The sequence below is a fragment of the Trichomycterus rosablanca genome, chromosome 5 (genome assembly GCF_030014385.1).
Source record: "Trichomycterus rosablanca isolate fTriRos1 chromosome 5, fTriRos1.hap1, whole genome shotgun sequence".
Lineage (NCBI taxonomy): Eukaryota > Metazoa > Chordata > Actinopteri > Siluriformes > Trichomycteridae > Trichomycterus > Trichomycterus rosablanca.
Genome location: NC_085992.1, coordinates 22,136,707 through 22,149,594, shown reverse-complemented (window position 1 = coordinate 22,149,594; position 12,888 = coordinate 22,136,707). Strand labels below are relative to the sequence as shown.

The 12,888-nt window shown below is 38.1% G+C and overlaps 1 protein-coding gene across 3 annotated transcripts in view; it reads left to right on the top strand.

The window, feature by feature from the left end:
• The window catches only part of tmem63ba (transmembrane protein 63Ba), a 50,693-nt gene that overhangs the window by 11,363 nt on the left and 26,442 nt on the right, over positions 1–12,888 (top strand). The window lies entirely within an intron of this gene.

The following is a 12,888-nucleotide window of genomic DNA, read 5'->3' as shown; positions in this document are numbered from 1 at the left end:
GCTCCAGACAGCAAGCATCTAACTAGACCGGTAGCATCACGGATACTTAACTTTATGGTATCCGTGGTGATGGGCTAGCATACTGTGCCACCAAAGCACCTCAACATTACCTAATTAAAATGCATATATGCTCAAAATGTTTTAGTTCTGTTAGAGCCATATTTAGAGCCCAGACAACTCCGACAGCGTGTAAATGTCTTTAATATAATAACATGGTATACATATGACATAAACAGTAGCCAGAAAATAGGCATGCTTGTGCACTTTATTTTAGACAAATCGGTTTGTTGCTCTTTCTCATGTTAGAGAATCCAGCAGCAGTCAGATAAGAAGCAGCGGTCGATGTGCCACTTAATCAATATGAAATGTAAAGTGCACTCAACAGGGTTCAAAGATCAAGCTATTGAGCCAAGCAAACCCACACACAAACACTACAAGTTAAATAAAAATTTCAATAAAAAGTTCTGGGAATGCTGTATGCTGTGCTATACTTAAGGCCTTACCTAATTCACAGCCATGAAAATCACATCACAGACCATGGAATGGGTCTTTGCCCGTGTAATATGCAATTTGCTGTGAAATTTAAAATGTAAGGTTTGTGTTTAGTGAGTTAATGTTTTTCATTTAATGTTATTAATTTGGACTATGAGGTGGTGCTAGCAATCCTACAGCAATTCATTTAGCAATCGCTTAGTCAAAATGTCTAAGATGAACAGCTAAAAACACGACTCCGGTAACTGAGTTTGGAAAACTCCCAACCAATTCTGTGGACGCAGAGGAGGAGGGGGGTGTAAAAAACACTATCGTTTAATTTATGAGTGACTACCGTGAAATGTGGCACTTTTCATCTATCGAGAGCAAAAAAGTTTAACACTGACTAGACCAGTCTAAAAAGTAATTGCCCTTACTCAGTAACTAAAGCTCAGAAACTGGTTGTGCCACCATTTAACAACAGCAGCCAAATGCTTTCATTAACTGGAGATCTACAGTTCTTTCAGTTAATCAGAAAATGCATCATTTTACCCAGAACATTGTTGCAGTTACAAATGGTTTCTTCTTTATATGTCTATTTCTGTTATTTGCATTGTAATAACACAAAATCACTGTTTTGATAGAAATTCCACACAGAACTTCATAACTGGACTGGACAACAGTAACTACTTACAGGTGGCAAGTAGCAGGTGCTGGAAATATACAGTCACACTTGCAACCAGTGTAAATGGACGATAGTTGATTCCCTGCATGTAATACACTAAGCACAAAAATAGAAAGAAGATCAAAGAATTGTAAGAGGATGTGAAAACCAAAATTGTGCAAAAGCATAGACAATCTCAATGCTACAAGTCCTTCTCCAGAGAACTTGATGTTCCTGTGTCCTTTTATTAAGAAGTTTAAATGTCATGGCACTGTGGCTGCCCTCCCTAGAATCAATGGAAGATTGCAATAAAGGAATAGTCAAAGAACCTTACTTAACCTCCAGACAAATTCAATCTGACCTGTTGACATGAGGTATAATAGTGCCAGCCCACACCATCCGTCCTCATCTGAATGAAAGCAGAAGCTGTTGTAGGAGACCCAGGAGGACACCACTGCTGACACAAAGACATACAAAAGCCAGGCTTAAGTTTGCCAAAACTGACCTGAGGAAGCCACAGTCCTTCTAAAAGAATGTTCTATGGTCAGATGAGCACTAATAGAGTTTATTGGAAAGACTCATTAACGTACCCTTTACAGAAAACAAAATGGGGCCTTTAAAGGAAAGAACACAGTTCCTACTGTCAAGCATGGTGGAGGCTCACTGATGTTATGGGGTCTGTGTGCAACGTAGGGCCAAGTGTCAGAAAGCTGGTTCTCTGTCTGAGGCCATGGGTATTCTGGCAGGACAACGACCCAAAGCATACTGGAGGATGCAGCCGGAAATGGATTAAGAAATTTTGGCCTACTCTTTCATTTAGCAACATTGGGGGGCTTTTAAATACAAATGGTCTGTCTAAGTTGTGGCCACAACATATGAGTCAATAAAGTATGGACTTGCTTGTGTGCTCCACATTGTTCCATAACCCAATTGTGCTTGAGCCTTAGTTCACTAATTATGATGGATCATTTATCCTTTACATTTAGTTGTGTAGAGTAGAATTTAGCAGCAAAGCATCCTTGCACCATCACTTTCCACAACCATATTTAATGGGCCACTTTTGGAAAGCTTTACCATTGATTTATATTTTCATTTAGAGATGCTTTACTGTTGATTGCTGAAGACGCAGAGCCTTAGAAATGACTTTATAACTATTTCCAGACTGATTTGAATAATCTTTTCTTTTCTTTCACATATTGTGCTGCTTTTCAAGACCTTTAGCCTTTTTCCATACTTTCATTGTATGGAAGATAAAATATAACAGTTCTGGCAATAATTAAACCTGTAAGTGCGTAGTTTAATTATATCTAATTATTCCTTTTATTGGTTTACTGGTTGACTAAGTGACACAGGATTTTTTTCACACAGGGCTAGTTGGTATTTATGATTTTAAGTTAATTTATTATTTATTTTTTATTTTTATTTTCAATGTTCATAGATTTTCTTTTGTTCATTAGAAGATAAGTAAAAATAAAGGAACAAATATGCTACAATATATTTGTCATCCAGTTGGGCACTTACACAGGCCTGATTGGTTATGTCTGGGAGGATTGCCAAACAGCCTAGCCATTGGAAGGTGCACTGACAGTGCTGTACCCATTTCCAGATAAAACAAGGAAGGTGCGTCAGGATAGGCTTCCGGCCTAGAAACTGTGCCAGATCAGGTATACAGACCAGAACGATCCACTGTGGCGACCCCAAAATACAGGAGCAACTGACTGACTGATTGACAGACAGAAAGAAAGCAAGAAAGAAGAAAGTATTTTTTTCTTTTTTAAGTCACTTTATATTTTAAGTGATATCTGGACTTCATCAATTCCAGCAATAAAACAGTTTTCGGACATTTGCCAGTATATCAAATTTACTCTGGTTCCCGGTAATAACCATAAGGCGTAAACAGGCAGTGAGGAACAAAATGTTCCTTTTCTTTCTTAAAAAAAAAATCCAAAAAAACCCCTTAAAAATCCAAGATGAGTAAATGTGTTTACAAAGTGCTAGTGTTTAAGTGAATAACCATGCCTGTCTGTCTGTAATACATTTTTGTTCCACCTCCCAGTGCAGAATTTATTTTTAAACTGTTTTTTTCTTCTTCTTCTCTAATTACACTAGGTATTTGCTTGTTACTGAGGAAAAAAACAGTTCTCTCTTGTTGACTGTTCCAGGGTGGATATGTTTATTCACCTAAACTACAGTGTGGTTCTATCTTTGGTAAACTTGTATAAATGCCTTTAATAATTAGTTGTTCATGTGGTTTAGCATTTTTGGCGCTTGACACTTCATGCAATGGCAGGGCTCTAGACTAACTTTTTGCACTGGTTGCACTGGTGCGCCTAACTTTTTTTCTTAGGTGCACCAGCACAAAAGTTAGGTGCACCCTAATTTTCGACCGCATCGCATTTAACACCGCAGTTTTACAGGTTCACTTTTTTTTCGCTGTCCATATAGGCAATATTGACTTGTAAATGATTAACTAACAATATGGTCAACATGGCCTCGTCTGATGATCTGTTTGCTGCTGCCTGCCGCTGAAGGGCAGTGGGGAGAGGGGACACTTGGGCAAGGGGACACTTGGGCAGTGCATTTATTGGGGCACGTAATGTGTTTTATAGATGCATTGTGCTTTTCAGCCTTTCAATTCGAAATGTATTAGAACCAGTCTCAAATACACTATTGCCGGCCATGGTCTTCCCATGGTCTTTACAGTTAATTATAGTATTATAGTCTAATTATAGTACACTATTATAAAAATTATAACAATAATAATAGAGTAAATGTGTGTATGTATGTGTGTCTATCTATTTATATGTGTGTGTATATTTAAAATTATATGTATATATACAGTTAAGGTCAAAATTATTAGCCCCCTAGGAAATTTTAAATATTTCCCTAAAATACTGCCCAATGTTTGCAATATTCATAAAATTTCATATAGTAAATCATTCATCAATGATATGGCCCCATTTTGGTACACTTTAGAATGTAAAATAAATATTCAAGATTTCTTTATGAAAAATCTGGTGAAAACTGAGATGGTCAAAATTATTAGCCCCCATGTGATTTTGTGCTTTCAAAACAAATGAACTGGGTTTGAAACCACACATGAGCAGTCAAATAGGTTTGAAAACACACCTGAGCAATCAATTAGCACTGAACCTTATTTAAGTGAATCCAAGAAGCAGAGTTAGTATCATTTGACTGCTTGAATGAAAGGGATACTCAAGGGTTGCTCAATAATCTTTGTAAGAAGCAATATCATCATGCCAAAAAGCAAAGAAATCAGTCTGGACCTCAGACAGAAGACAGTGGACCTTCATCTTCAGGGGGACGGATAAACTGCCATTTCCAAGCATTTCATGGTTTCTAGAACAGCTGTGCGTTTCATCATCGCAAAGCACAAAGAAACAAAGTCTGTTAAAAATAAACCTGGCCGTGGTCGAAAACACAAGATTTCCAAAACTTTGCAGCAAAAAATAATCAGAGATGTCAACAAGAATCCCCGGACCTCTGCAAAGATGATTGTTGCTGAGTTGGCTTCCTCTGGACTTGATGTTTCATGCAAGACTGTTGTGAGGGCTCTTCATCGTGGTGGACTTCGTGGTCATCGTCCAAGAAAAACCCAGTTGCTCTCACAGCGGCACACCAAAGCCCGACTGAACTTTGCCAGAGACAATCTGAAACATAAGGGTGAGTTTTGGAAGTCTGTCCTTTGGTCTGATGAAACCAAACTTGAGCTGTTTGGGCATATGGATGCTGCTTTTGTTTGCGTAGGAAGGGCGAGGCCTTCAACCCTAAAAATACTGTCCCCACAGTGAAGCATGCCGGTGGAAGCATAATGCTGTGGGGCTGTTTTGCTGCTTCAGGGACAGGAAACCTTGTTCGGGTGCATGGGACCATGAAAAAAGAGGATTATGTGGATATTTTGAAGAATAACATCAAGACATCTGCTGCCAGTCTAGGGTTAGGTCGTCGCTGGGTCTTCCAACAAGACAATGACCCGAAGCATACATCAAAGTTAGTCAAAAACTTTTTGAAAGACACCAAAATCAAGGTTCTGGAGTGGCCCTCCCAGAGCCCTGATTTCAATCCGAATTATCAGAAGAGGTTGTTGTCAGTTTTGGATCAGAAAGGCTACACTATTGACTATTAGTTGTTAGAGGGCTAATAATTTTGACCATTGCATTTTTTGCTTTTTTCTTGTTTCAGTTCAGCAAACCAATAAAAATGTTCATTTGACCTTATGCAGATGTTGTCTTTGATCTTGTGGACGCACACAAACTATAAACACTTAAGGTTATGGCCCATGTCATTGGAAGGATAAAGGTTTTATTTGATTTCATAAGGGGGGCTAATAATTTTGACCTTAACTGTATATTTGTGTGTGTGTGTGTGTGTGTGTGTGTGTGTGTGTATGGGGCTCTAGAGTGTTAGAGTGTAATCTTAAATACAGTGCATTATATTATCGGCTTTACTGGATCTTTTACACAGATTCCCAAAATCACTTGCGGTGCACTTACTGCGGTACACTTATTCTAATATTTCACTGTCTTTTAGTTATTTTTATATTGTACTTAACGAAAATATTGTGGTGTTTTTACTTTCGCTATCGCCGCACTTTACCGCTAGCATTAGCCTATTGCTACTAGAGGGTCGGCTCACCACTGTCCGGGATGTTACAGGTCTCTTGCTGTGTGGTGATGGAGGTGTGGGAATAAAAGCACACGACAAGGTAGACTTCACTGTCTAGCTCCAGAAACCGAACTTTAATGCTGGGACTGTCCGGCGAGTCTCATATACAAAACTAAACCAACTGAACGTCGAAACGCACATGTATAAACCTGGTGCTGCATTCTGATTGGCTGAGCTGAATGTCGCTCACATATCGCCGCTACAATATTGTCCCGCCCTTCACTGTCTCTGATTGGTTTAGACCATGATTTGGGCCTGATGTGTGTCTGTTGTACCACAGGGAGACTTTCAGAGTAGCGGAGACTTTTTTTTCCCTTGAACGGCTGGTCGTACCGGTGCGACCTCAGATTTTTTTTTAGTCGCACCATTGAGAAATTAGGTCGCATGTGTGACCAAATTGGTCGCACTCTAGAGCCCTGAATGGTGCAATTTTATTTACATTTTTGCAGAATGTAGATTTTTGCTAACAATGTATTCAAGCTGTGATAATGCTGAATATGTGATAAAGACAATATTGAAGTAAAAACTCCACCTTAAATATGGCAATAATTTAGTGTGGCTTGTGAAGGTGTGTCAGCTAAACTAAAGTGAAATCAGGCTTAAAAATAAGCTTTTGAATTTAAAAAAGAACTTTACTCATGTTTGTTGCAGTTCTAACCATTTTTATTCCACATAGGGATGTCTAGGATTTACGTATAATTGTCAAGTCAAAATGTCATTTCTATTCATTTCCCACAGCTAAAGCTTGATTTGAACTGTTAAATGCACTAGCCCCCACCCCTGAGATCTTGAGAAATTGTGAAAAATGGAGATCAGAACATGACTTTCCATATGCGATGCTATGGCATGCGTTAGGGACAGCCCTCCTTGGTCAGGGTAGGGGTCTGCTGTAGGGATATATCTAATTAGATATGACTAGATTGGGAGATAAAGGCAAAAATATATGTTTGATGTGAAAAGTTTTTTACAGAGCTTTACTAAAACATAGACCTACTTCTTATCCCCCTCCAAATGTCTTACATGCAGTAATTGTCCCTAAACGTTGATTGAAATTAAGAGATTTTATTGAACTGTAAGAAGTTAAAGGAAACTGGTCATTTACAAAATGCAGTTCTATAAAAGTTTGGATGTTCTGTAAAAATGCAATAAAAAGGTAATCAAAAATTCTTTGTTAATTCTGTTGCATTTTATTTAACTGACAAGTAGAAGGGAAAATTTCCAGTGTTTTCACTGACCAACTTCATTATATTTGTAAATAAAACACAGTTAGAATCTGATACCTGTAATACACTCCAAAAAAGTTGGGACAGAGGCATGTTTAGCACTGTGTTCCATCACCTTTTCTATTAATGAGACTTTAATAGTTTGGCAGATGAGGACCTTAATTGTTGCAGTTTTGCAAGTGGATTTTTTTGTCCATCCTTGCTTGATATGAGACACATATACCCAATCATGATTCTCTCATCTTTTACTATTTTACCTGCTTATTGTGGCCTGCTTATTGAGTGGGTAGCACTTTCGCCTCACAGCAAGAAGGTCCTGGGTTCGATCCTTAGGTGGGGCGGTCCAGGTCCTTTCTGTGTGGGTTTCCTTCGGGTGCTCCGGTTTCCTCCTACTTTCCAAAGACATGCAAGTGAGGTGAATTGGAGACGCAAAATTGTCCATGACTGTGTTCGATATAGCCTTGTGAACTGATGAATCTTGTGTAATGAGTAACTAGCGTTCCTGTCATGAATGTAACCAAAGTGTAAAACATGACGTTAAAATCCTAATAAACAAACAAACCTGCTTATTGAGGAATGTTTCAAAATTCCTCAATTTTGTCTCGACCCCAATGTTTTAGACTGTTTTGCAGATACCAAATTCTACTTTTGTTCATGTGTACAAATGATCAGTAAAAACATTGGAAATGTTTTCTTTTTACTTTTGTTAGTTAATTAAAGATTCAAGAGAATTAACAAATCACAAATACTTCTTTCTAATTCCAACTTTTCTGGAAATGGAATTTGTATTACTGTAAGACATCTTATTCTGGCAATAATCTATTACCAGGTTATTGTGCACTGTAATAATACAGGGATAAAATAGTTTCTGTCCAGGTTCTTTCTGTGTGGAGTTTGCGTGTTCTCCCCATGTCTGCGTGAGTTTCCTCTGAGAGCTCCGGTTTTCTCCCACAGTCCAAAGACATGCAAGTGAGATACTATATTGTTCATGACTGTGTTTGACATTACACTTGTAAACTGATGAATCTTGTCTAACAAGTAACTACCCGTTCTGTCATTAATGTAACCAAATTGTGTAAAACATGACAGTAAAATCCTAATAAATAAATAAATTAATAATAAATAGTCTCAGACTGCATTATGTTTAATAAGACACGTTAAGCTCTCCAGATCATCCATTACTAGGGCAGGCACCTTTACCAGACTGAAGAGGCTGTACTACGGCTATGAATTTCCCACCTTTCCCCTCCCATACAGGCACAGCCACTCATGTCTGTGAGTAGGTGCCCGGTTTGCATCTAGAGCATTAGAGCACTGCGCTAAACCCTTTCTTGAGCTTGTTTTTTGCTATCCAATCCATTTATGTTTGTTAATTCAATTCAAACAGTCCTTTACTTTGACTGAAGCAAATGCAAAACATCAGCTAGTTACTTTGCCCTTTCATCTATGTGTGCTGTATTGTGTAAAAATCTACATAAAGAGCTGCAGAGAACTTATACTGATAAACTGCAGTGTTGGCAATTGACCAAGCTTGAAGAATGAAATACAACCACACCAAGCACACTCTATTACATTAACTAGCTAAAAGAGTTTTATACCAGGGTATACTTTCTAAGTGTTAAAACTCAGACGCTTAGGAACACCAAATTAACATGTTTTCCTCATTTTATTACAATATTAATAACTAGCCTATTCTAATAATTTCATTCAAAAGGCAGAAGTACCCTGAACAGGGCTTTTGGCTTTTGTTAAATTGTTTGCTCTTAATTTCTCTGTGTGTGGCTTATTAGACTTGGAATGTTATCTTGGAGTCACTGTAGAGTAAATTATTGATTACTTTGGTCTTTTTTTCTGACCAGTTGGTATTTTTTCCTGCTCCATCTGAATCATCAGATGTTCCTCTGATGTCTTAGATGTGTTTGTATATCTGACTCAGCATGAACTGTACTAAAAAATTCTACTGAGTGGATGCAGCAATAAAACGTGTATTTAGGACATAGTTTCTATTGACAATCCAATATTCTTTAATCTTAACCAGAACTTAGTCAGTGAAAAGTACATTTATTTAAGTATTTGCAAGTAGCATTTTTTTTAAATATTTGATTCATCTGTCAATTATTTATTTAATTAGCTGGCTTATTTTATTAAAAAAAGATTTTAAAATTTAGGAATGTTGTAGCCTAGTGGTTGAGGTACTGGACTAGTAATCAAAAGTTTGCTTGTTTAAGCCCCCTCACTGCCATGTTGCTGCTGTTGGACCCTTGAGCAAGGCCCTTAACCCTCAACTGTTTACTGTCAACACTACTGTAAGTCGCGTTGGACAAAGACATCTGCTAAATGCCGAAAGTGTAAATGTAGGTCACTCGGGAGATGCAGCAGTCTATTATTTCAACCCATCACTGCTATCTGGGGTGCATTTGTGCCCGAAGCTTAACAATGGATTGGTGAATGAAGCAGCTGATAAAAATATAAATTATTTTTTTTAAAACATTTTTAAAACATAATATTTGCAGCATTTATTCATATACAACACCATGGCCTATGGGCTATAGCCCTCACAGCAACAGTCAGTTTTAGAAATTAATGTATTTGTAGCAGAAGAAATTGGCAAGCATAAGAATCCAAATGACTTTAACAAGCACCAGATTGTGATGACTAGATGACAGGGTCAGGGCATCTCCAAAACAGCAGGTCTTGCAGGGTGTTCTAGGCACCTATTGGTTAGTACCTACCAAAAATGGTCTAAGGATGTGCAACCAGTGAACCAGCATCAGAATTAAGGGTGCTTCAGGCTCTTTGATGCACATGAGAAGCAAAGGCTAGGCCGTATATGGTCCCACAGAAGAGCTACTGTAGCAGAAAGCTGTCAAGACACAGCGCATTACAGCTTGCGGGACTGCGTAGCCCCATATTGGTCAGTACCCATGCTGACACCTGTCCACTGCTGAATCAGAACTAGAGCAATTTCATTGTATTTGATCACAACTGTATCACTTTGAATAAAATCAGCTCTGTCCAAAAATCTGCCCTAAATGTAAATGCAGGTCTTAGTCATTAAACCGTGACCTAGACACATTTAGATTATATTACACATTTTTGCGGCATATAGCAAATGCTTTCACTGGACCATGGAACACATTAACTGGTTTCCCATCCATCCTTATGGGGGAAAAAAATACCTTGAAACTCAACTTCTTCTAAATTCGACACCAGTCCCAGAAACAATTGATGTCGAGTTTCAAGGCACCACTGTATCTAGTTTCCAAAGCTTTTTTTTCCAAGAAGTTCATAAGATATAAAGAATTTTATAGTTTAATGTTATAGAAAACATTAGGCACATCAAATAGTTTTGGCCAACCTCAGACGTAGCCAATCATGTCTGTGTAGATGCCCGGCTAGCTGATAGCACTGCAGAGATTCAGGCCTCAGTGGGCAATAATAGACTGCTAATAGATAGTACAACCCGAGCACTGTTTTAGCAGATTTTAAGTGTGATTTTAAGTATACTGTTACTGTTAGCCATAGAAAGTTTTTCATCTGAACATGCACTTCATTGGAAGCTGTTGAAATGTAGAGAAAGCTTTTACCAAAATATCTTTTACTTAGGGCCCAGACACACTTGATGGTGTGGATTTGAGCTAATAAGCGACTTTAACAGCTGTGAGAGGTAAAGTTCTGTGCAAAGGTAAAAATAATTGAATTGGTTTAACTTTACTCATGCATTTACATCCACAACCAATAAGGTAACTGCTTTTCTATGTTGACCTCTCATTATTTGGTGCATCATGTTGATGCTTAGTTGATTCAAAATGCTGGATTTAATTACTGAGTAAAAAGGTGAAGTGGTTCACAAACAGGAGTCTGATTTTGGATCAGAATGTGTGTGTCATTTATGGTTTATGTTGGCCTTGGGGGAAGGGTGGTTATCTTTCTAACTGCAAATTAAAAAAAAAGTAAGGCTGCTTTCACACGATAAGTGTTGCACTTCCTTTATTTGCTTCCTTTATTGTTTTCTGAGCACCAAGCTCGAAATAATAAACATAATCAAAATAATAAACTCTATTAACATTATACCCTGCACTAGGTGCTCTGGTTTCATCCCACATTCCAAAGACATGCAAGTTAGGTGAATTGGAGATACAAAATTGCACATGATGGTGTTTGATACTGAACCTGAACTGCAAAATCTTGTGTAACCAGTAATTACCTGTCCTGTCATGAATGTAACTAAGGAGTGAAACATGACGTTACAATCTTAATAAAACAAACAAACAATGCAGCTGTGGTAAGGTCTTTATTTGGAGGTGTGGGAAGATTTAAAAAAAAACCCAGCTTAAGAATAATGAGGCTTCTTTAAACTTAACTTAAACTTAATTAAACTTTGTTAATCTAAGGATGAATTTAATTATATTAAAGAGCTACAATGCCCTGACAAGCAATTACAGGATAAAACTTGCTATCTAAAATGCAAAACTGGTCTCCACATTTCACAGCTCACTAGTCTCCATGTTTTTTCCCCCACAATGCCATGGTTATAATTTAAAGTTGAATACAACAGTTCAAGGTTTTGTGAAATTGTGAGTGTTTTTTTCCTGCCATGTCTGTGCTTTGCTTTTGTCTACTACATATAGACAAATTGAGATTTTAAGTTTTACAAAATGTAAAATTTTGTTAACTTCCTCTATAATGCAAATGCACATGCGCAGAATGTACTTAAACTTTCCGATTTAAAATGTAATCAGATACAAGTTTTTACATGGCCATATTATTTTATTTAACGGATTATTAAGCGGGGCGGCACAGTGGCTCGGTGGGTAGCGCTGTCGCCTCACAGCAAGGTGGTCCTGGGTTCGATCCCCAGGTGGGGCGGTCCGGGTCCTTTCTGTGCAGAGTTTGCATGTTCTCCCTGTGTCCATTTTTTTTCCCACAGTCCAAAAACATGCAGCCAGGTTAATTGAGAACACTGAATTGCCCTATAGATGAATGGGTGTGTGTGTTTGTGTCTGCCCTGCGATGAACTGGTGCCCTGTCCAGGGTGTAACTGTGTGCCTTGTGCCCATTGGAAAGCTGGTATAGGCTCCAGCTAGACCCTAATTGGATAAGCGGATATGAAAGTGAGAGTGAGAGAGAATATTAATCAGAATTTCCTTTTTTTTTTTTTCAATCACATAGAATATGTAATTAAAACAGAGATACTGTTAATAATGTCAATTTTACCATTGTATAGAGTTGCTATTGTTGGGCCGGGAAAGGCCTGCTGAACTGACTGACCTCTAATTGTCTATTGTTGGGTCTTCTTGTTGGCTGATGTCATGACATACTTGGTGTGTGTGTGTGGGATAGCGTGGATTAGATCCAGGGGCAATAAGACTACTCAGTACACATCACACAAATCTCCACATGTGAGAGAGAACCAGTCACGCCACCAATCATTGGCTTTGTTTTTGTGCTTTTGTGTAATGAGTCACACCTGAGACACACTGCAGTCCCAGCAGAGAATGTGTGCTGGGACTGTTGGTAAGAGAGCAAACTAATAAGCAACTACAGGAAACACACCCACCCCAAATGAGTTGACCATGTGTTACCTGTCAAGAGTTCTTTTTTGGATTTAATTTATTTTTGAGTTTATTCTCATTACTTTGTTTAACTTCTCTCGTTCCTCTTATTCTCTTTCTCTTGTTTTGTCCAAACCAGTCATTCCAGTCTTAAGTCTAACAAGGCGTTTCTTGTGTGTGTGTTTGTGTGGGGTTTTTTTTAACCAAGAAACAGCCACCTTACTGGTTTGTTTATTTCTTCAATATATCTGATTTACTTTTGAATTTCATGCAATGTATACACTTCTGC